This window comes from Hyperolius riggenbachi, chromosome 7 (assembly GCF_040937935.1).
Source record: "Hyperolius riggenbachi isolate aHypRig1 chromosome 7, aHypRig1.pri, whole genome shotgun sequence".
In the NCBI taxonomy this organism is placed as follows: Eukaryota; Metazoa; Chordata; class Amphibia; order Anura; family Hyperoliidae; genus Hyperolius; species Hyperolius riggenbachi.
The window spans coordinates 41,312,073-41,335,933 of NC_090652.1; the positions used below are offsets into that span (position 1 = coordinate 41,312,073).

General features: G+C 46.0%; 1 protein-coding gene across 1 annotated transcript in view; it reads left to right on the top strand.

Annotated features, from left to right (window-relative positions):
• The first annotated feature begins 270 nt into the window (after positions 1-270).
• The window catches only part of LOC137524281 (interferon-induced very large GTPase 1-like), a 47,825-nt gene continuing 24,234 nt past the window's right edge, over positions 271-23,861 (top strand). Inside the window, exons 1-2 of the mRNA XM_068243960.1 lie at positions 271-348; positions 14,003-14,120. The gene's annotated coding sequence lies outside the window, so the exon portion shown is untranslated. The remainder of the gene's footprint in view (positions 349-14,002; positions 14,121-23,861) is intronic.

Consider the following 23,861-nt stretch of genomic DNA (forward strand, 5'->3'; position numbering starts at 1 on the left):
CGTACAGCAATGTCCTTAGTAGCGTGAAAGAGGCCTAGGTCAGTGAAATGTAGCATTTTTACCATTTTATTTTTGTTTTTCAGCCTTCCCTTGTCTAACATAGACCAAGGTTTTCAGTGTATGCAGTAATTAGATTTACAGTATAGTCATTGAAGAGTGCCCCTTTTAGTTATGCCGTGGGGCGGGCTTTGGCATCCTTGCATCACTTGGCAAACAGCAAAGGTAAAGCTAGTTTCGTTTCTCTGAATCTCGGTGGATTTCCTGTTTTCTGTTTAATATTAAAGGATTGTTTTGCAGCTTGTCAGTTGGCTGGACCTCTGATCACTAGACCAGGACTGTGACTAGAAGGTAAGCAGGATCTATACTGTGGTCAGGACTAATCTGGGTCACAACAGCATTTTCATTCACAGCATCAATCAAGGGACACATCCTGTGTTTTTCGTGTGATATCGTCATTGCTCAGCCTCTCACTTTCTTTGTACTTGTCTCCTGTTCCTTTCTTTTTGCAGCTTCTTTCTATCTGCTTCTTTCCTCAGCCACCTTCCTATGGAATTGATTAACACAATTTATCTCATGAATTATCTCACCTTAACCTTCCTGGCGGTAACCCCGAACGTAGTTCGGGGTAAGCCGTGCAGGAGGATTTCTCAGGACCTTTTGGGCCGATTTGCATAATCTTTTTTTGCTGCACACAGCTGGCACTTTGCTAGCTGCGTGAGCACACCGATCGCCGCCGCTCCGCGCCGATTCGCTGCTATCCGCAGTGAAGCCCCCCCCTAGACCCCTTGCGCAGCTTGGCCTATCAGCGCCAGGCAGCGCTGAGGGGTGGATCGGGCCTCCCGATGACGTCACAACGTCGATGACATCATCCCGCCCGTCGCCATAGCGACGGGGGAAGAACTCCAGGAAATCCCGTTCTTTGAACGGGATTTCCTGAGCGCAGATCGCCGGACGCGATCGAAGCGGGTGGGGGGATGCCGCTGCACAGCGGCTATCATGTAGCGAGCCCTAGGCTCGCTACATGATTTAAAAAACAAAAACAAAAACTGCTGCGCTTCCCCCTGGTGGTTTTTAATAGACCGCCAGGAGGGTTGAACCTTCACACTATAGACTGGCGGTGCAACCAAAAATACACCTCCGGGGATTACCACGTTAGTATGAGGTAGTCCCCGTCTGGCATCCGGCCAAGCAAGAAGCGACACTCACTTCCTGTTGGGTAATCGATGTGCACGGAAGCGTATTGCTAAAATACGCTTCTGTGCATGTGCAACACTGAAAACTGCAGCAGGTTTTTTGAGTACAGATAGATTTACATGACTTCCGGTCCAATGCAGATTGTCGCAGCAGCCGCGCGGTTTGGAAACGCACTAGGTAGGGCACTTCCAGCGCAGCGTACCGCAACGTGAGGAGTGTAAACTCCCCCATAGACTTTCCTTAGGCAGCGGTGGGGTGCATTAATTTACCGTACCGCTTCAGTGTGGAAGGGCCCTGACACATGTAAAGCCTTAAGCCTCCTACACACGCTACATGGAACTTGACTAAGGCAGCCGATAACGACCACCTTTGTCAAGAATCTAGCTGTCCAATGCCTTGGCCTCAGCCAGGCTGGTCTATTCCGTGTAGAAAAATTCAACAGAAAACAGCGCCCAGATACGCCTGTACTGGGTGTCTGCCGGTGCCTGGCCTACACCGGATTGCTCTACGGTTCAGGTATATTCCAAACATGAGAAAGAGACAGCACTCAACTGGCTGCAAAAGATGCTGTATTACGGAACAAACAGTGGGCCAGATTTATCAAGAGAGTCTGAGACAAAATATTGGCAGGTTTTTAGAAATCCGTGCAGCATTGTCTCAGACATTTTAAGAAATCATTAGATAGTGCAGATTCCTTCTAAGACTGTTGTAAAATAGGAGGAGTTGGGAAGGTCTCTCAGACAGTGCAGTGTGTGAGGGGAATTGCTGTTGCTGCGGTAACCAACACACCTGCTGTATTTTAGCAGCAAGCTCTGAGGAGGAATTCAACAGGGGGGAGGAGCACATCACAAATCATGTCTGGCCTACACTCTGCAATCATGTATAGCCTGCAGTTCTACATCTGTAGAACTGTTATCAAGCACTTCTTATTCTGCACCAGTTTAGGGATGGATTTGCACTTTTCTTAACTGTAGTGCAGCTCTAGAAATTCATGCTAAATTGTCATTATTACCTAGGATTTAAGAAGGTTCTTATCATGCAGAACTGTTCTCCCTGCTGGTAGGAACAGATTAAGAAGAAAAAACTGTCGGTAATGTGTTGATAAATCTCCCCAAGTGTTTGTTCCATAATTGCAAAAAACTTATTTTGCAGCCAGTTGAGTGTCGCCTCTTTTTCATTTTTGGAGGATGGTCTATTCGGCTGATGATGGTCACCCGAGAGCACTGGCGTAACAATAGGGCCTGCAGCCCCTGCACCCGCGGGGGGGCCCGGCCCCCCCCTGGGGCCCGCTCGGGGCCGTTTTGTGGGGGTTGGAGGGGACGCAGCATGAGAGGAAAGCCATGCAGCAATTCGGCGGGGAGGGGGGAAGGTCCCCCCCCTCCCTCACCTCGGGGCTCTCCCCTCCGCCTTAAATCTAAGTCCGGGCAGTGTCTGGGCAGCGGCGGGCAATCTTCGGGTGATCCGGATAGTAGTTATCCGGTTGACACCCTGTACTGCTGTGCTGTGCGGGCTGGGTGGAGGATCAAGCTTACTGGCGTAACAATAGGGTCTGCAGCCCCTGCACCCGCGGGGGGGCCCGGCCCCCCCCCTGGGGCCCGCTCGGGGCCGTTTTGTGGGGGTTGGAGGGGACGCAGCATGAGAGGAAAGCCATGCAGCAATTCGGCGGGGAGGGGGGAAGGTCCCCCCCCTCCCTCACCTCGGGGCTCTCCCCTCTGCGCTCCCCTCCGCCTTAAATCTAAGTCCGGGCAGTGTCTGGGCAGCGGCGGGCATTCTTCGGGTGATCCGGATAGTAGTTATCCGGATGACACCCTGTACTGCTGTGCTGTGCGGGCTGGGCGGAGGATCAAGCTTACCCTTCTGACGTCTTCTCCGGCCGTCCCTCGGCGCCTCCCACGATGCGTTCCACTCGGCGCTCACGTGACTTCAAACACTTCCTCCCTTAAGGAACGCATCGTGGGAGGGTAAGCTTGATCCTCCTCCCAGCCCGCACAGCACAGCAGTACAGGGTGTCATCCGGATAACTACTATCCGGATCACCCGAAGATTGCCCGCCGCTGCCCAGACACTGCCCGGACTTAGATTTAAGGCGGAGGGGAGAGCCCCAAAGTGAGGGAGGGGGGGGACCTTCCCCCCTCCCCGCCGAATTGCTGCATGGCTTTTCCCTCATGCTGCGTCCCCTCCAACCTCCACAAAACGGCCCGGGGGGGGGCCCGCTCAGAAATTCTGCAGGGGGGCCCGGTGGGGCCTAGTTACGCCCCTGCCCGAGAGCATTGTTCTCTACACTCACCCTGGCACATGATGTCACTTCTGTGCCCTTTTCCCTGCATAGCACAAGAACACGGATGCATCTGTACAGTGTTGTCTCTGCAATGTAGCCTCAGGGATATATAGGATGTAGTGAGCAGATAGCAGAAGCAATGTTGTGTCTGCCCCTGTGTTATCTGCTTCTCTGATGGTCCACTAGCCCCTATTTATACTTACCTGGGGCTTCCTCAAGCGCCATGAGCACCGTGGCCTCCTTCGCCGCCCCCTCCATTCTGCCGCTATGACTCTTGGTAATCCGGACAGTCGCGGGCTTCTGCACATGCGCGGCACCTTTCGTCACATTCCCAGGGCCTGGAGTATTCTATGCCTGCGTAGTAGTACTGTGCAGGCGCAGAACGCTCCAGGGGATGGGATCGTGGTTGGTGTGTGTGCAGCGGGTGTTCACACGTGCAAAAGCCCACAACTGGCGGCGACTGACCAGATTACCGAGAGTCGTAGCGGCAGAATGGAGGGGCTGAAGAGAAGACGGTGAGGAAAGCCCTGGTGCTCATGGGGCTGGAGGAAACCCCAGGTAAGTATGAATAAGGGCCAGTGTACCATCTCAGGCACACTCAGGGCCGGTTCTCTCATGAAGCAAGGTGAAACATTTGCATCAGGCAGCAGAGATTACAGGGGAAGCATGTTTGTACTATGTTTACACAACAGCATGCAGTCAGAGTAGGAGAGCAAAGTGAAGAGGTCATCATTGGGGAAAAGCAGCTTGTTGTGCTGTGTGAGGAGTCTGGCAGTGAGTGAGGAGGGGGAAGGCAGGAGAGCCGCAGCGTTTCATTTGACTTGCACAGCAGTAGGGAGGAGGTGGCACTGCTGTCCTGACTGAGGAGGAATGGAGTGGCTGGGGGTGAGCAGTTTGTTTGTCCCAGACTCACAGCCAGCCAGTGTGCTATTGTGTTGAGCTGCAGCATGTCATGTGAGAACATTTAATGAAGCAGGGTAAATTGTCAAGTTCTATGCGACCATTTCAAATCCTAGGAGAAAATGGGAGGGGGGGGGCACATCCTCACATGTTTGCATCAGGCAGAAAAAAGTCTAGAACTGGCCCTGGGTACACTTTAATGTGTATGAACCTTTACTTGCAGAACTTTGTATAAATCCATGTATTACCGCAAATCTCTGCTTTTTTAATTGGCCCACAGGAGTGATAATTCATGCGATAGTATAGACATGGGGAGATAATTCATAAATTAGTATAGATAAGGGGAGATAATGCTTTAGATAGGTGTTGTGAATCAACTCCCTTAGCTCATGGATTATTTATCTCCCCTTATTTGTCTATCCCATGTATTATCCCTCCTTACCAGTCTTTTGTCACCTTATCTTTTCATTTCATGAATTATGTCTGCTTAAGGCGCCTACACACGCCGTATTTTTACAAGCGACGGGTCCGTCAGACCCTCCCGCGGAGCTGTCGTTCTGCCGACAGTAGCACGTGTGCACAAGCTGTCAGCAGACAGATGAGAATGTTTTTGACTGATCTGCCATGTGGATTAGTCAAAAACAGTCTTATCAGTCTGCCGACAGCCTGTACTTACGTGATTCTGTCGGCAGAACGACAGCTCCGCGGGAGGGTCTGACGGACCCGTCGCTTGTAAAAATACGGCGTATGTACGCACCTTTATAGTTGAGGTGGCAAAGAAACAAGATCATTTAGAGATTAAAGTTTTGTGACTCAACCCCCTGTAAAATTCAGCTTTCTTTCTCTGCAGCTTCCTTCTTTTCTCACAACTCCGTCTCTCCACGGGCCCATATGTCATTCGTGGTGATAAGAAGGGATACTCGTTCGGGTTCTGTGGAATTTACATTTATGCATTTACAACCTGTAAAATGGAAATAAGATTTTCGCAGAATACCAATTTAATGCAATGTGGTGTTCTTAGCCCAATCACAGATTATGGAAGCATTGGACCAATCAGAAAATGCAGATACTTTCTGCGAAAATCAGATTACCGCAGTCCTTTTAGACCAATCGCAAAACTCAGATACTAGCGAGTGTTCCTCAGTCTTGTGATTGGCCTAAAATTCCCATGGTATTCCGATTACCACAGTAAAATTCTGTATTCTCTGATTGATCCAATACTTCAGAAGTCAACCCAGAAGCATTATTGGAGGAATTTCTGCGATCGTCCCTAGTGCCTTGGTCAGGTGAATAACAGTCATTCGCCTGAACATTTGCTCCTCCCTGTGGGGTGATGGAGGAGTGAGATGTTGTGCTGTGGAACTGACTATCACCAATCACCAGCACAGCTCTGCTACCTGCTGTGTAATCTGCCAAGCCCCTGGCACTCTCCCGACCACTGCTGTACCTCTTCCAAGCCAAATGCTCACCCACCGACATCCGCTGATTGTCCCCCACTTCAGTGCTGAGCACCGGCAACACACTACTGATGTCCGCTACTTGCCACCAGCACCCCCAGACTCTCATGAAGTCTACGCCAGGCTCCCCAAGCACTGCTGCTCCCTGACACAACTGTACCTACCTCTGTTCATTGTCTGTTCCTCTCTTCATTCCCCTTGGTTTCTGACCATAATCACTCCAGGAAAAATGTGACTGTTGGCTAAAGTCAAATTTTCAAACAGGAAGAGGCAGGCTTGCAGTAATTTTACCTCCTATCACCATCCCATTCCCTCCTCTCCCTCGCCCCGTTCACTTGCCTTAAAGAGAATCTGTACTCTAAAATTATTACAATAAAAAGCATACCATTCTATTCCTTATGTTTTCCTGGGCCCCGCTGTGCTGTTTCTGCCACTCCCTGCTGCAATCCTGGCTTGTAATTGCCAGTTTTAGGCAGTGTTCACAAACAAAAGACATGGCAAGTGATAGGCTGAGAACAACTAGGTCTGTGACTCACGCAGAGCTTGGAGACGGTGTGTAAAGCTTCTGCCTATCACAAGCAGTGCTGCACATTCCACACATTCCAGCCTGAGCCCGACAGAGCCGACAGAGGAAAAAAGATAAGATTTATTACAGAGACAGTGCGACTAGAAAAAGCTGCAGTGTGCCAGAGCACATTAGAAAAGGTATAGGAACTTATAGGATAGAAGTAATAAGGCTCAACATTCTGTTACAGAGTCTATTTAAGTAAGGAAGGGTGAAAGAAGGGAACAGCATGCCTGCCTATTCTTGTCTGAAAATTTTTCAAGGAGTGCATGCAGGGATCGGGGGAAACCCGGAGAGGAATGGAAAGCCATATGTGGGTCCAGCAGGAACATACCTCTGTGCTTAGGGTCAGCTGGATAGCACACTGGTAAGCAGTGGGGTACCTAGGGTATTTGACACCCAGTGATGATTTATTACAGACACCCCTTATATTAGGTCTTGTAAGGAGAGAAGTATGAGAACCGAGAGCCCAATATTGTGTAGTAATTTAGGTATTAACAATGTATCAATAAGAATGTGAAATAATACTCACAAACAAGGGTTACCATATAGGCAACCACTATAATCGCAGGTGGGGAGAATGATTATCTGACCCAACTCAGGTTTAAGAAGTCGCTCTCTGTAGATAGGAAGAACAGGGTAACACCCCTCCACCCAGGGCGGACTAGACAATGTTGTACATTTTGAACAAAGGTGCCTCCCTCAAGGAAATACAGACAGAAAATCGTTATTTTATATCAAAAATAACATTTATTAAAAGACTCCACTTTGCAACGCGTTTCGTGGGCACAGTCCCGCTTCATCAGGCAGTATATGGAGAAACTGGGAAGAAAAGTCAGAAGACACATGGCTAAAACTTATGTGCATTATTCCATATTTTCATCATTACATCATTTTTAATGATTTTAATGATTAATGATTAGTGGCTTTTGTCCAAGCGCTCAGCTCTCCATATCGCCATACTAAGGGCGGCACAGGTGGCATCCCTCTATCCCTGACACCCGGGGCGGCCCACACAGGCCGCTACCCCATCAGGATGCAACTGCTGGCAAAACTGTTGCCTTTGATGTGGAATTTTTGCCCTTTGACAAGGGTTTGAATCGAGTCTCAAGCCAGTTAAAGAGAACCAGAGATGAAGCACCCTCTTGTATTTTACCTTATAAATCAGTGGGAACATGACAGTAAACACCTAATCTGCTCTTTGTTTCATTGTTCTCTGTGTAATCCGACTGTTATCACGTCTGATAAGAATCCCCGACTGAGAAGTCAGGCTGCTCCGTCTAGCTTTGCTACAGAAAGATTATAGTTAAGTCTGTCTTCTGTGGTGTTATTTCAAGCCCAAGCCTGCCCCCTTGTGGCTTTGCTATAATGACTCAGCAATAATCATTCCCAGCAAAGCCAGATTTAATTGCTCAGTCTGGGATTCTTGTGACTGCTGTTAACAGACACTTTTAGCAGTGAGGAGGAAACAGAGAGCATGGTAAGTGTTTTCTCTAATGTTCTTACTGATATACATGGTAAAATACACAAGGGTGCTTCCTCTCTGGTTCCCTTTAAGACAGTTAGGTGTCTTTGGGCAAGACTCCCAAATGATCCTGATTTCCCTTTGGTGGCTGTGGCACTGGCGCTTTGAGTCCGTCAGGAGAAAAGTGCAATATAAATGTTCTGTGTCTTGTCTTGTCTGCATCTTGCTTACCTAATGCTGGGTACACGCGGTACGTTTCTCCGCTAGATTTTCCACATGATCGTTTTTTCCGCTCGATTCTGCACTCAATTCTGCGCTCGATGCTCTTATCTTCCGATCATTTTTCTTATCTTTTTCCATTCACTTCTATGAGAAATCGAGCGGAAAATCGATCGCAAGGAATATTGGACATGACGGGAATTATCTATCGAATATATCTATCAACTGGAAAAAGTATTGTGTATACCCAGCATTAGGAAGCTTTGCCTCAGGTCAGGTGTACTTTAAAGTGGATCTTAGATGAACTTTTACTCATTGCATAATTGTGTTCCTTTCATATAGTTTATAGGGCATTCCTCAAGCCAAATACTTTTTTTTTTGTTTTAATACTCTAATTCCCTATAAACTAAACAAGCCTCGCCCACAGGATTTCAGGGAGCCTTGGCACTGTAGCGAGGGCTCATGGGAGCTCAGTCTGGGCAGGAGGAGGGGGAGGTATTACTAGCCAGAGATTTCAGAGGCAGAGGGGAGGAGGGAGGAGGAGGGGGGATTAGGTTTTGTGTGCTGAAGATGCAAATAAGCTTGCTGTGTTTACAAACAACATGGCTGCTGTCATTGTATCACAGGAAGAAGTAATCATATTCTATTGAAGCTGTTTGCAGCTAGATTTGCTGTGTAAACTATCTAAACGTTAGATAGGATATATAGACAAGTTACTTGTTATAGTTGGTTTTTCATCTCGGATCCGCTTTAAATTTTCTATCTGTAATTACAGATTCTGTATTTTGTTACCAATTTTGTTTATTGTTGTATACCATTGTCTGTATCATTATGTACCCCATATTTGTTTCTTACTCTGTACAGCACCATGGAATATGTTGGCACTTCTAATTTGCTGGCGCCTGTCTATTTCCCCCCTCGTCTGTGACTAATCACTACTGTAATTTGATCTCTCAGCGGTGTCAGCTGACTGCCACAGCAGAGCAGCTAATTTGTAAACACAGTATGTTAAACCTATGCCTGCTTCCATGAAAGCAGGAAGTAGTCACACTGCATATTTATTGCAGGATTTGTATCAGCGGTAACAAAGAAATGTTTTTCTTTAAAGGTTATTATGCTGTTGCTTATCTTTTAGAGCAGAGAGGATGTTCAGAGTTCAGGTCCACTTTGGACTATCTTTGGACTATCTTTGGACAATCTTTGGACAATCTTTGGACAATCTTTGGACAATCTTTGGACAGCACGGTGGCATAGTGGTTAGCACTCTTGCCTTGCAATGCTGTATTCCCAGTTCAAATCCCAGCCATGTCAACATTTCCAAGGAATTTGTATGTTCTCCCCGTGTCTGCGTGGGTTTTCTCTGGGCACTCCGGTTTTCTCCCGCATCCCAAAAACATACAGATAAGTTAATTGGCTTCCCCCTAAATTGGCCCTAGACTATGATACATACACTACATGATATAGACATATGACTATGGTAGGGACTAAATTGTGAGCCCATCTGAGGGACAGTTAGTGACAAGACAATAAACGCTGTACAACGCTGCGTAATTTGTCGGCGTTATATAAATACTTGAAAAAATAAATACCACTGGGGTGGACACTAAGGGCTCGATTCACTAAAGGGTGCTAAGTGTTAGCACGGCAGTGAAAAGCTGCTTTGCACATGCAAACTACTTAGCACCCAATTTTGCACGTGTAAAGCCTTAAAGGTCAACTGAAGTGAGAGGGATATGGAGGCTGCCATATTTATTTCCATCTAAGCAATGCCAGTTGCCAGACCCTCCTGCTGATCGTCTGCCTCTAATACTATTAGCCATAGCCCCTGAACAAGCATGCAGCAGAACAGGTGTTTCTGAAATTAAAGTCAGATCTGACAAGACTAGCTGCATGCTTGTTTCTGGTGTTATTCAGATACTACTGCAGAGAAATAGACCAGCAGGGCTGCCAGGAAACTGGTAGTGATTAAAGGAAATAAATATGGCAGCCTCTGTATACCTCTTACTTCAGTTCCCCTTTAACACCTGATAACTGATCTATCACCGGTTAGTGAATCAAGCCCTAAATCTCTGCCATCAGTAAGAAAACTAAATAAAAGCTGGTGCTGCTCCCACATCAATTCAAGAACACTAAAATCATGGAAAGAAAATGTTAAGTTTCAGTTTCCTAGAAAGAGAATGTTACGTTTTAGTTTTGTTTCTTTGGAAGCACTTTGCATTATCCTGCCTCCTCCTCCTCCATCTCATTCAAGGTTTCTCAGCAACTGCACTAAAATGTGTCATTCAGTGTAATATCGGTGTGGCACTGAGGTGAGTAGAATCATAACTGCAGTCAATGACTGGGAAGGGGGTTGAGTGTGATTCTTTTGGGGGTGTCTGCTTTCCTCTGCTGCAGTCTACCATATTGACAGTTGATTTCAATGTTATGTAGCTGCCTGGACACTTAATTTCATTTACTTTTTTATGAACTGTAACTATAGCTTATTTTTGAAGTAGGGCTTATATTTTAAAGAACCACTATAATGAAAAATGTAAAAAGAAAGGCTTTTGCTGATTGTCAGGTGTGGCAGAAGCTAAAGAGAACCTGTAGTGAAAATAACATCATTAATAAAATTGCTTAGATTTCTTTTACAATATTCATTTATAGATTATTTAGTCAGTGTTTTTGCCCATTGTAAAATCTTCCCTCTCCCTGATTTACATCCTGAAATGTAAACTGAATCTATGGAACGAGCACTATCACATTATTATTCACGGTTCTCCACTCTAGGGACAAACGTACACATTTTTCCATGAAAGAGAAAGTTCCCTATTTTTGAATGGAGTCCTGTATATAATTAAATATATACTCCAAAAACCATGTGTCAAAATTGAAAAATCTTTATTATAACACAATCACATACAAATAAAATCAATAAAAATGCCCCCATATGTCCCACAATAAAGGGACCGCCAAGGAATTTCTAATAATCAAGTAGTCACATATATTAATCCATAAACCACCATGCAGACATGGCCAGCCAACAACAATAATAAAGTGCTCAGTGCAAAAGAAACTGACAATAAATCTGTGTAAAAAACAATGATAAGGATTGCGGACTGCGATCCACACCCAGAAATCCGGATATGCGTCCCAGTCCACAATCTGTGCAACTCCAATACCTATCTAATGATATAATACAAAATATTGTGCAAACCATACAATAAAGTGCGTTACAGTCAATGGCTGGAATGGCTTACATGTGGATAGAGTGGTCCTGGCGTGGGGGTAATCGTGCCGAGTATATATTTAATTATATACAGGACTCCATTCAAAAATAGGGAACTTTCTCTTTCTTACATCCTGAAATGTATCACTGGTGGTGACATCTTTAGTTCTGCCAGGTGATCTGTGCGGAATGTTCGCAAGGCCTGGAACCCTCTTGAGTGTTTAGAGAGTGCTTTGAATCGCTAGCGATTTCCCTAAACGCTCTGCCAATGTAAATGGATGGTACTGATTCCAGTAGAGCGATTGGGATTAACCCCCTTGGCGGTAATCCCGAGCTGAGCTCGGGGTATGCCGCCGGAGGTCGCCGCTCAGGCCCTGCTGGGCCGATTTTCATTCTGAAAAGAGCAGCACACGCAGCCGGCACTTTGCCAGCCGCGTGTGCTGCCCGATCGCCGCCGCTCCGCGGCGATCCGCCGCGTGCAGCGGCGAAAGAGGGTCCCCCCAGCCGCCCGAGCCCAGTGCAGCCGGAACAAACAGTTCCGGCCGGCGCTAGGGGCTGGATCGGGCGGCTCTGACGTCAGGACGTCGACTGACGTCCATGACGTCACTCCGCTCGTCGCCATGGCGACGAGGAAAGCAAAACAAGATAGGCCGCTCATTGCGGCCTATCTTGTTACTTTCGATTGCCGGAGGCGATCGAAAGTACGCTTCCGGAGCGCCCTCTAGTGGGCTTTCATGCAGCCAACTTTCAGTTGGCTGCATGAAATAGTTTTTTTTTAATTTAAAAAAAACCCTCCCGCAGCCTCCCTGGCGATTTTAATAGAACGCCAGGGAGGTTAAGGAAATCGCAATTGCAGAACATGCACCATTTTGGGAGCATTTCCATTCTAATGGAGTGTATAGGAGCAAAATCCCTCCCAAAATTTCTTGAAAAACTCTATCACAAATCACTAGCGATTGCGATAGCGTTTTGTGCTTTCTAGTGGGATCTAGGCCTTAGTGAGAGTCCATGGGCTCGATTCACAAAGCGGTGCTAACCCAGTTAGAGACTTTAGACGTGATAACCATTTTTATCATGCCTAAACTCAGTTTAGGCATGCTAAGTTTAGGCATGCTAAGTTTAGGCATGCTAAGTTTAGATAAGTTTAGATTGCATGCAAAGTCCTGCACGCAAAGCAGCGCCATTAAACTCTATGCAAAGTGCACCAGACTTTGCTAGCGCAAAACTTTTGATCAGCTGTGCACTGCGGTGCTAACCCAGTTGGTGCTTAAACTTATCACGCCTAAACGTATCACGCCTAAAAACTTATCACACCTAAACTTATCATGCCTAAACTTATCACACCTAAACTTATCACACCTAAACTTATCATGCCTAAACTGAGTTTAGGCATGATAAAGGGCTTTTCACCAGCGTGCTAACTGTTAGCACCGCTTTGTGAATCAGGCCCCTATACACAGAGAGAGATACTGTTTGCTTGGCAGTTGGAAACAGCAGTTATTTCCTACAATGCAATGAGGTTCACAGACAGAAACTGGCCATGGTCATGACATCACACTGTGGGAGGGGTTTCACCTTAATATCAGCCACACAGACTGATTATCTATTTGAAAAAAGGTAAAGACTTCCAATGGGAAAGGGAGTATCAGCTACTGACTGGGATAAGGTTCAATCCTGGATTAAAGTTCCTCTTTAAATCTTTGGTTTTGGGTATTGAGCTGACCAGATGTAGAGCAGGGTGGGTGCGTCTGGTCGCCAGGTCCTGGGTGGATCAATTTTCCAAGATTCTGTGGGCTTCTGCCTATCTAACTCACAAAGGGTTAAACACAGAGCTAAGAAAAGTCTCTGGGGAGGAAGAGTTGGAGGAGAGGTCTGTCCAGCAGGTTCTGTCAGTTTGCATGGAAAGGGAATTTGTTTCCAGTAAGCAGCTCTGCTGAGAAGCTATTTCAGGTTACTGCGTTTTGGACTGACATTTGTGTTGCTTAGAGGTGAAAGCAGGGGCGTAACTAGAGGGGAAAAGTCCCTGCAACTGCAGGAGGGCCCAGAGGTGTGGAGGGCCCAAACTACTAACCTTCCCTTTCTCTGATACTCCAGATCATGTGTTTTGTGGCTACACTTGTTATGGGTGTGAAGATCCCGATGGCCACCCTTGTTTTATGCAATATTTTGCATCTCAACAGGGGTGCTGTGTGTTGGCCTCCTTGTACCCACAAGAAATGAAGGGCAGTGCAGACACCCCCACAAGGCATCCACTGCCCAGGAGTGCTGTAACTGCCCCTCAGGGAGGGGGGGACGAGAGAACATGGCCGGCAAACCCCCCGGACATGGCCGGTGCCCAGGGGGAGACCACCCATGCTGCCTCCCCCCCAAAGGATAGATACCCTACCTTTGTGAATTTACTTAACTGTGGTGCAAATTGCATGTCCTGGGAGCAATCACACTGATGGTGGGGTGAGGGGGGGGGGGGGGGGGTTTGAGGCGCAGTCAAGCCCCCCAGACCCTGCCACCGCTGGGTAAGCCCATCCGCACCTTCCCCCCCTCCCCACAACACCCCAGGAAGAAAGAACTCTTGACTTAATTGTTTCTAATTAGAGTTTAAACACTGCTGATTGCCATGCTCAATGCCTTGGATATTTTCTTATATCTCTTTCTTGTTTTATAGAGTTCAACTACCTTTTACCACAAATCCTTTGCTATTTCTTTTTGCACTCCTCAGACTTAGAATCCAGTAAACATCAGTACAGCACTGGATGAAGGACAGAAGAATTTGCCAGGAGCCTAGAAACTAATTGACCTCAACACACCCCAACTAATTACTAGAAAACAGTTCACAGGTGAAGATCGTTACCTTTAATAGCCATTAAAACCCAATTGTGTGAAGTTGTGTGCATGTTTATTAGGCAATATCACCAGGGTATGTCAACTTTTGATCAGGGTAATTTGGGCTGTTTGTGTAGTGAGTTTGACTTAAAAAGGGTAAACATAGTCGTTTGACAATAAATGGCTCCACCCAACCATTAACCATGAGTGAAGAAAAGTAATATTCAAGATAATGGGCGGAGCCTACAACCGCCAATCAAAATTCACCTATTGTGTTTCAAGGGGAATATTTACATTGCTGTCATTCTTACACTCTTAATGAAAGAGGCCTCAAATCTGGTACAGTCAGTCACTGGGAGACTGGGGTTTAAATTCTGAAAAGGGGGCGGGCCACAAGCAGCCAATCAGATTTGTTTAATTTCAGTGGGTAAATGCAACTTATTGATGCCAAGGACCCCAAAGCTCATACACTTAAGTAAAGTTAGAAACAGTAGGCAGAGCAAAAAACAACTAACTTTTTACATGGGAAAATATTAACTGCAGCCATTCTTACACAATTAGGGCCGTTTCCACTAGAGCGAATCCGCATGCGTTCTCTGCATGCGGATTCGCATAACCAATACAAGTGGATGGCCCTGTTTCCACTTGTCAGTTTTTTCCTGCGTTTTTCTGTGCAGGATTTTTCTGCACGGTAGAGCCTGCAGAATTCGCCTGCGTGAGGAATGCAGGCGATTCGCAGGCTATGTATTTAATAGGGAAAACGCACATGCGTTTTTTGCCGCGATTTCGCATGCGAATTCGCATGAAAAGTAATGTAAATTGAACCAGGCAGTGACATGGTTAAATTCGCATATACTCTGCCTATGCGAAATCGCGACAAAAACGCACGTGGAATCGCATCCGCATGCGATTTCGTCAGCGGTGGAATCCCGGCGATTCGCACCGCACTAGTGGAAACGGGCCCTAAATGGCAGGGTTCTCAAACTTGAAACAATTGGTTACTGGGTGAATAGAATTAATATACAGAAAAATGGGTGAAGCCTACAACAGCCAATAAAAAAATCACCTTTTGTTTTTTAAGGGGGATATTGAAACTGCTGCCATTCTTACATTGTTAATGGCAGAGGTCTCAAACGTGGTATAGTCGGTCATTAAGTGACTGGGGTTCAAATTCACTAAAGGGGCAGAGCCAAAAACAGCCAATCAGATTTATTTGCTGGATAAACTGCTTCCATTCACACAATTTTGATGCCAGGAACCTGAAGGCTTAGAAACTTCATTGAGTGACTCTGTGTCAAGGTTACAAAAAGTGGGTGGAGTCAAAAACAGATTTCCCTGGGAAAATGTGAAAATGTAAACTGAAGCCCTTCTTCACCGTTAATGGCAGGGTTCTCAAACTTTTTCATTTCACTTGTAAAATACCATACAAAAATCTTAGTAGCATTCGGCCCCCTTGAAGTTTTCCACATTTTGTCACATTACTGCCACAAACATGCATCAATTTTATTGGAATTCCACGTGCAAGACCAATACAAAGTGGTGTACATGTGAGAAGTGGATCGAAAATCCTACATCATTCCAAACATTTTTTACAAATAAATAACTGCAAAATGGGGTGTGCGTAATTATTCGGCCCCCTGAGTCAATACTTTGCAGAACCACCTTTTGCTGCAATTACAGCTGCCAGTCTTTTAGGGTATGTCTCTATCAGCTTTGCACATCTAGAGACTGAAATCCTTGCCCATTCTTCTTTGCAAAACAGCTCCAGCTCAGCCAGATTAGATAGACAGCGTTTGTGGACAGCAGTTTTCAGATCTTGCCACAGATTCTCGATTGGATTTAGATCTGGACTTTGACTGGGCCATTCTAACACATAGATATGTTTTGTTTTAAACCATTCCATTGTTGCCCTGGATTTATGTTTAGGGTCATTGTCCTGCTGGAAGGTGAACCTCCACCCCAGTCTCAAGTCTTTTGCAGTCTCCAAGAGGTTTTCTTCCAAAATTTGCCCTGTATTTGGCTCCATCCATCTTCCCATCAACTCTGACCAGCTTCCCTGTCCCTGCTGAAGAGATGCACCCCCCGAGCATGATGCTGCCACCATCATATTTGACAGTGGGGATGGTGTGTTCAGAGTGATGTGCAGTGTTAGTTTTCCGCCACACATAGCGTTTTGCATTTTGGCCAAAAAGTTCCATTTTGGTCTCATCTGACCTGAGCACCTTCTTCCACATGGTTGCTGTGTCCCCCACATGGCTTGTGGCAAACTGCAAACGGGACTTCTTATGCTTTCTGTTAACAATGCCTTTCTTCTTGCCACTCTTCCATTAAGGCCAACTTTGTACAGTGCATGACTAATAGTTGTCCTATGGACAGAGTCTCCCACCTGAGCTGTAGATCTCTGCAGCTCGTCCAGAGTCACCATGGGCCTCTTGACTGCATTTCTGATCAGCGCTCTCCTTGTTCGGCCTGTGAGTTTAGGTGGATGACCTTGTCTTGGTAGGTTTACAGTTGTGTCATACTCCTTCCATTTCTGAATGATCGCTTGAACAGTGCTCCGTGGGATGTTCAAGGCTTTGGAAATCTTTTTGTAGCCTAAGCCTGCTTTAAATTTCTCAATAACTTGATCCCTGACCTGTCTTGTGTGTTCTTTGGACTTCACGGTGTTGTTGCTCCCAATATTCTCTTAGACAACCTCTGAGGCCCTCACAGAGCAGCTGTATTTGTACTGACATTAGATTACACACAGGTGCACTCTATTTAGTCATTAGCACTCATCAGGCAATGTCTATAGGCAACTGACTGCACTCAGATCAAAGGGGGCCAAATAATTATGCACACACCACTTTGCAGTTATTTATTTGTAAAAAAATTTGTTTGGAATCATGTATGATTTTCGTTCCACTTCTCATGTGTACACCACTTTGTGTTGGTCTTTCATGTGGAATTCCAATAAAATTGATTCATGTTTGTGGCAGTAATATGACAAAATGTGGAAAACTTCAAGGGGGCCGAATACTTTTGCAACCCACTGTATACTTTATTCCAAATGCTAGTACAAAATGCCCCTCAAACCCATTAGAAATAGCAGATCTGCGATGCCCCACCTAAGCTGAATCACAGCCGGCTGTGCCACCCATATAGGTTCCCACCGCATGCGTTCACACACATACATGGCAGTCTTTTTGCTCCCGGGAGTATCAATTAGCTGTCTGCAACCAGCATTCTATGCACACTGAGTCTCCAGTTTTCAGTGCTTGCCTTGTATGATGGCTGTGCGCTTGTTACACACTTGTCAGCAATGTCCGTTATGCAGGCAGATTTCACACAGAGCATATGTTAACAGCGCTTGTGGTTAGTGGCTTAAGCATGTTAGCACATTAGCACACATAGCGTAAAGCATGGGTTCCCGCTGAGGGCTCTCACCACCTTCTATGCGTTGGCCCCGCTCGGCTTAAAGAGACTCTGAAGCGAGAATAAATCTCGCTTCAGAGCTCATAGTTAGCAGGGGCATGTGTGCCCCTGCTAAACCGCCGCTATCGCGCCGCTAAACGGGGGTCCCTTCACCCCCAACCCCCCCCCCTGCAACACTTGGTCGCAGACTTGGTCGTTCCTGGAGGCAGGGCTAACGGCTGCAGCCCTGCCTCCAGTCACGTCTATCAGCGGCGCATCGCCGCCTTTCCCCCGCCCCTCTCAGTGAAGGAAGACTGAGAGGGGCGGGGGAGAGGCGGAGATACGCGCTGACAGACGCGCGTGGGGCAGGGCTGCAGGTGTTAGCCCTGGCCCAACCAGGAAGCGCTCCCCCGCTGCACCAAGGGGATTTGGGGGTGAAGGGACCCCCGTTTAGCGGCGCAATAGCGGCGGTTAAGCAGGGGCACACATGCCCCTGCTATCTATGAGGTCTGAAGCGAGATTTATTCTCGCTTCAGACTCTCTTTAAGTCTGTTACACAGTCTTTGTGTTGTGTTGGATGTAACTACTGCTGGTAAAATACCAATGATTGATGCCAAGGACACCAAAGCTCACAAACTTGGTCATTGAGTGTGTTAGGGTTAGAAAAAGTGGGGAGAGCAATAGCAGCCAAATAAATACGTAATATATACACAGTATATATATATATATATATATATATATATATATATATATATATATATATATTTACACACACACGCAGGCCTAGTGCATACTTAGCAGATTGTCTTTGTGACTAAAGCCTACAGCCTGAATGTTAACATGAGAGATGGAAAGTAGGCCCAGGGGCAGGTGCAGAGATGGACTAAGGTGGAGTGGGGCCCTAGGCAAGGTATATATTCCCTCTTCATGGTCCTTTTGGTAATCTGAGGTGGAGAAGGGTCAGAGAAGTTGCCAGGTGGACCATTTGACACCCACTAAGTACCAGGCCCCTCCCAAGATTGCCTTGTGGATGATCCTGCGCTTTGCAGGTGTGGCGTTGGATAAACTGGCGGGTCTGGCAGGGAGCTACAGTACCAGGGAGCACACCATTGTAGGACAGCAACAGCAAACAGTTGAAGCAGTGGCTTAACTGCAATTCATGAGCACCCCCCAGCAAAACTCTGACCCCCCCTGATATTCTCACCCCTTCCCTTGCCTCCCCATGGTGCCCATCACGACCTTGGGCCAATCTCACAAGGGTCATATAACAAGTGTGGCCATCTTCACACCCATAACAAGTGTAGCCACAAAACCACATGATGTGAAGCATCCCCCTGTATGGGAGGAAGGGAAGATTAATAGTTGTGGCCCCCACAGCTCTGGGCCCTTCTGTGATCGCAGGGGATGCTCCCCTCTAGTTGTGCCTCTGAGTTGAAGCCAGCAAAAAAGAACACACAGGTGTGCGCTATGAGAATTTTAAACAGAAAAATATGTGGTGCGCTGATCTATGCAAAACTGTAGACAATGCATAGTTGAACCAATCGTTATCTAGATTGCACTCACAGTCTAAGATTTCAGGGTACAGTTCAAAATATCACCCTTTCAGGCTCCTCCAAAGTCCAAACTACTGTAACAGGGGAGGGGTGGGTAAAGCTCCATGATCAGATCGACCTTCAGACCAACACGTCATAGGAAAGGAGAGAACATCACATAGCGTAATCAAACTAAACACTGATGCCCCCCACCTTTCCAGTGCATCTCTGCTACCTCAACCGTGATCACCATCTGTGCCGGGACACCCCCCCCCCCCCCAATGTGCCCCCACTCACCCTAAAGTCCTCCAATCAGTCCAGAGGTAGGATAAAATGGAATATGGGGGGACTGGCAACTGAACACGTGATGCGCTGACACTAAAACTGAAAAGCTCCAATAGTGTAAAATCGTTTTTAACCTCCCTGGTGATATGATTATTTCCAGATTTTAGGGTCTAAATGCAGTGCATTTTATTTGCACGCTTTTAGACCCTAAAACCACAAAACAATCATGCCATCAGAAAGCCTGCGGCAGCCCCTGCGCCTACTCACCTCCCTGGGATCTAGCGCTGCAATTCTCCCTCCGTACTCCAGGTGGCGCTGTAACCCTGTAGTGAGATTGCCATCTGTCGTTACGCGCGTTGTAGCGTGCGCAAAATGCTACCGCGACTGTGATAAGAGTTATTACGGCTTTGTGAATCAGGCCCATGGTGTGCAGAAAACACATACTGAAATCTGGCAGACGAGTTTGCTCCCAGCCTCAACTCATTACACAGAACCGGCTCTGCAGCCTTCTCCAGCATCACTACAATACACAGCACTTGGGGAGGGGTAGAGAGGTTGGGGGCTGGGCATTGTACACAAGACCCTGCTGAGCGCTGAATAGGGACTGTCTACAAATCTTGGTCTGCAAAGCTTTGCTTGATTCCTTATCAGTGGCTGAGCAGATGAAGTCATTAGAACAAATGTGCAAAAAATAGAAAGCTTTTTCTCTCCGTGCCCAGACTCCTCAAGCATTGCTACAGAACACAGCACTTGAGGAGGGGTAACAAGGCTGGGGGTAGAAGCGCTATACACAAGACCCTGCTGAACGCTGAATAGGGACTGTCTACAAATCTTTGTCTGCAAAACTTTGTACGATTCCTTATCAGTGGCTTAAGCAGATGCAGTTATTATAACAATTGTGCAGAAAGTGTTTTTCTCTCCTTGCCCTTAGTTGTCAGTCTCTCAGGACAGGGCCCACTGTGGCTTCTGGGCCCCCCTGCGGCTGCATCCCTTGCAGGGTCTATTGTTACGCCCCTGCTCAGCATAGACCTTGTGGCAGTCACCACGAGTCTAGCTCAGGGTTACCGCTCTCAGCTGCAGATTTTTAACCCCGAGCCTGACTCGGGGTTACCACCAGGAAGGTTATCCATTTCAGCCCGCGGGTATTTTTCACCTTATGCATCAGAGCAATTTTCACCTCCCATTCATTCGCCAATAACTTTATCACTAATTATCACAATGAATTGATCTATATCTTGTTTTTTTCCGCCACCAATTAGGCTTTATTTGGGTGGTACATTTTGCTAAGAATTATTTTTTCTAAATGCATTTTAAAAGGAACAGTAAGAAAAAAAATGGAAAAAATTCATTATTTCTCAGTTTTTGGCCATTATAGCGTTAAAATAATACATGCTACCATAATTAAAAGCTATGTATTTTATTTGCCCATTTATCCCGGTTCAATCATTTACTTTGTGTCCCTATCACAATGTATGGCACCAATATTTTATTTGGAAATAAAGGTGAATTTTTTCAGTTTTGCGTCCATCACTATTTACAAGCTTATAATTAAAAAAATGTTCGCAATATAGCCTCTTCACATGCATATTAAAAAAGTTCAGACCCTTAAGTAACTATGTTTTTTTTTTAATTGTCATATTTTTTTCATTAAAAATTTTATTTGGGTAATTTTTGTGTGAGGGAGGTAAATGGTTAATTTTAAATGTAATAATGTGTGTTTATTTCATTAAAAAATGTATGTAGTTGTAGTTTTACTATTTGGCCACAGTCCCAAAAAATTTTTAGTCCTGAAAGCGAGCACTCTCGCTTCCAAATAGCATAAGGAGGACAGAAAACTTTTTTTTTTATAGGAATTTTTTGTACAGCAGAAGGGAATGGCAGCGCTTCCAAACAGACGTTGCACCTGAATTGACTACCTGCACAAGTATGCAGAGCTCGAATAACGGGCAGATTACACACCTTGCATTCAAAATAGGTACAGTAAAAGGAGGGCGTTAGCTTCAGCATAAGTTGTGCACAAATTATCCCTAATAGACTCTCCCATGGCGATGATGGGCCCCCACGGGAGAGACCTAACCACTAATCTAACAGTGAAGCATATATAATAGTGAAGCATGTTCAAACAGTGAACCATAGTTAATCAAAGGTTAAAACCAAAAACTAGTCTAACAGTGAAGCATATTCGACAGTGAACCATAGCTAATATAAAGTTAAAAACATTATCCTTACCTGGTGCAGGTAACCATAAATGGTATACACATTTGTTCAAAAAGACAGCAAACAATCGGCAGCGCTCACAGGCTGCAAGTGAAGTGAAGGCTCCAGAGATGTGCACAGCCCCTCTGAGGCTAAGTACACACCTTGAATACAAATCAAATGCAAATTTTGTGCTGAACACTAATCAAAATTCTAAAATTTGAATGCAAGCTGACGCCCATGGAGGCAGCTAGCCTAAAGTATACTTAAAGGGGAACTGAAGAGAGAGGTATATGGAGGCTGCCATGTTTATTTCCTTTTAAGCAATACCAGTTGCCTGGCAGCCCTGCTGATCCTCTGCCTCTAATACTATTAGCCATAGCCCCTGAACAAGCATACAGCAGATCAGGTGTTTTAGACTTTAAAGTCAGATCTGACAGGACTAGCTGCATGCTTGTTTCTGGTGTTATTCAGATACTACTGCAGTGAAATAGACCAGCAGGGCTGCCAGGCAACTGGTATTGATTAAAAGTAAATAAATATGGCAGCCTCCGTATACCTCTTACTTCAGTTCCCCTTTAAGTTTTTGTACAGCAGAAGGGAATGGCAGTGCTTCCAAACAGACGCTGCACCTGAATAGACTACCTGCACAAGTATAAAGTTTTACAGTTGCGCTCTTGACATAGTTATAGGCATATACCATGCCCCCCTTCAGGAGTCCACTCACCGGATGTTGGGGTCTGCCAACAGACCACTAAGCGCATTCGGGATATATGGCCCCCCGTCGCCCTCTAGGCTGTCAGCTAGTCCTCTGTTGTCCGGTCCGGATCTGGTTGAGAGTTTCCTTCCTTTTAGGGCTGCAATGGTAAAAAACACACAGGAAGACCGGCTTCCAATAGTGTGATTCCGTATTTATTGATAAAAAATTAAAAACAGTGTTGCGCAGGTGACACTATAACAGATAGAAGGATTCTGCTCCCGTAAGGCAGCCAAAGAAACCCCCAATGTTAGTCTACCATGCGTCTATAGAAAACGCAGCTGAGACGCCAAGCCGTGCACCGGTATCCCAGCCTGCGTCCAAGCGTGATGACGTTACTCCGTGGCTCCGCCCTACGCATTTCGTTGCTTAGCAACTCATCAGGGGCTACACGGAGTGACGTGTGCGCCCGAATTTAATGCTGTAGAGGCCGCCTACTGGGAGGTGACTCCTCCTTTACATCCTTAGAGATCTAGAGAAAGTTTATCAATACAATTCTGCGCTAACCCACATCTAAGGTGGCATATCATTCTAAATAAAATCATTAGTGTTCTTTCAATGCTCAAAACACTGAAGAGGTTTTCTTGTGTACACACATATAAAAGTTTTTATATAGCTGTCAGGCAAGCGTTCAAATCCTTATGCAAATAAACCAAGCGCAAAGGAGGATAAAAACAACTAATCAGCTGCGTGTTAAAAAGGGGAAATCCCTCCACCCCTCAAAATAGCGAAATGAAGTTTTAACACAATTAACACGCGCTAGATAATCCCCAAATTTGTTTATTTTTAGCAACCTAAAACAGTCCGCATTGAGCATCAGTCATCAGCAATAAACATGAAACATCAGCAATCCCTCATGGAACAATCACTCCTTCACACCACACATACTAAGAAGGGCCCTTCCATAAAAGATGAAAAACCTGGCCATAAAATTTAACAGCACACAATGGGCTCTATTCATAAAAAAGTTGTTGCGAGAAAACTCCTGGAGGGAAAATACCGCAGCGGTATTTTACACTTCTGGGTGGTCATTCAAAGAAATCTTGAAAGCTGCGATGCAAGAGCGGAGATCTCCCGCTGAAAGCTGGCGGTAAGCTGTCGGAAGGCATGCGGAAACACTTCAGCCGGCAGAGTCCCTCCGTGCACTGCTCTCTCTGGGAGGTCTGTCCCATTCACTTGTATGTAATCCGCAAAATCAGAGGAAGCGGTATTTCCCGTCCACATACCGCTTCCTCTAATCTTTATGAATGGCCATTTTGTTACTTTTTTCTAGATAAATCTAGAAAAACACTGGAGAAGGCGGAAATTTCTCGCTCTGCTGGGGGATTGTAGATTTTCATGCGGGAACAGCTTTTATGAATGTCCACTTTGCTAAATGGACGGGAAAATCCGCTGTTTTGAGCGGAAAACTTGCGGTAAGGTTTTATGAATAGAGCCCATAGTGTAGAAAAAAGGCCTATCTCAATTGCAGAAATGTCCCTTATGCCGTGCTCACGGTGTCAATAGCAGTTTCCTTGCAAAAAGACAGATTTCCATCCAGCACCTGTATGAACAATAAATGCACCAACTCGATAGCAAAGATGCACAGACTG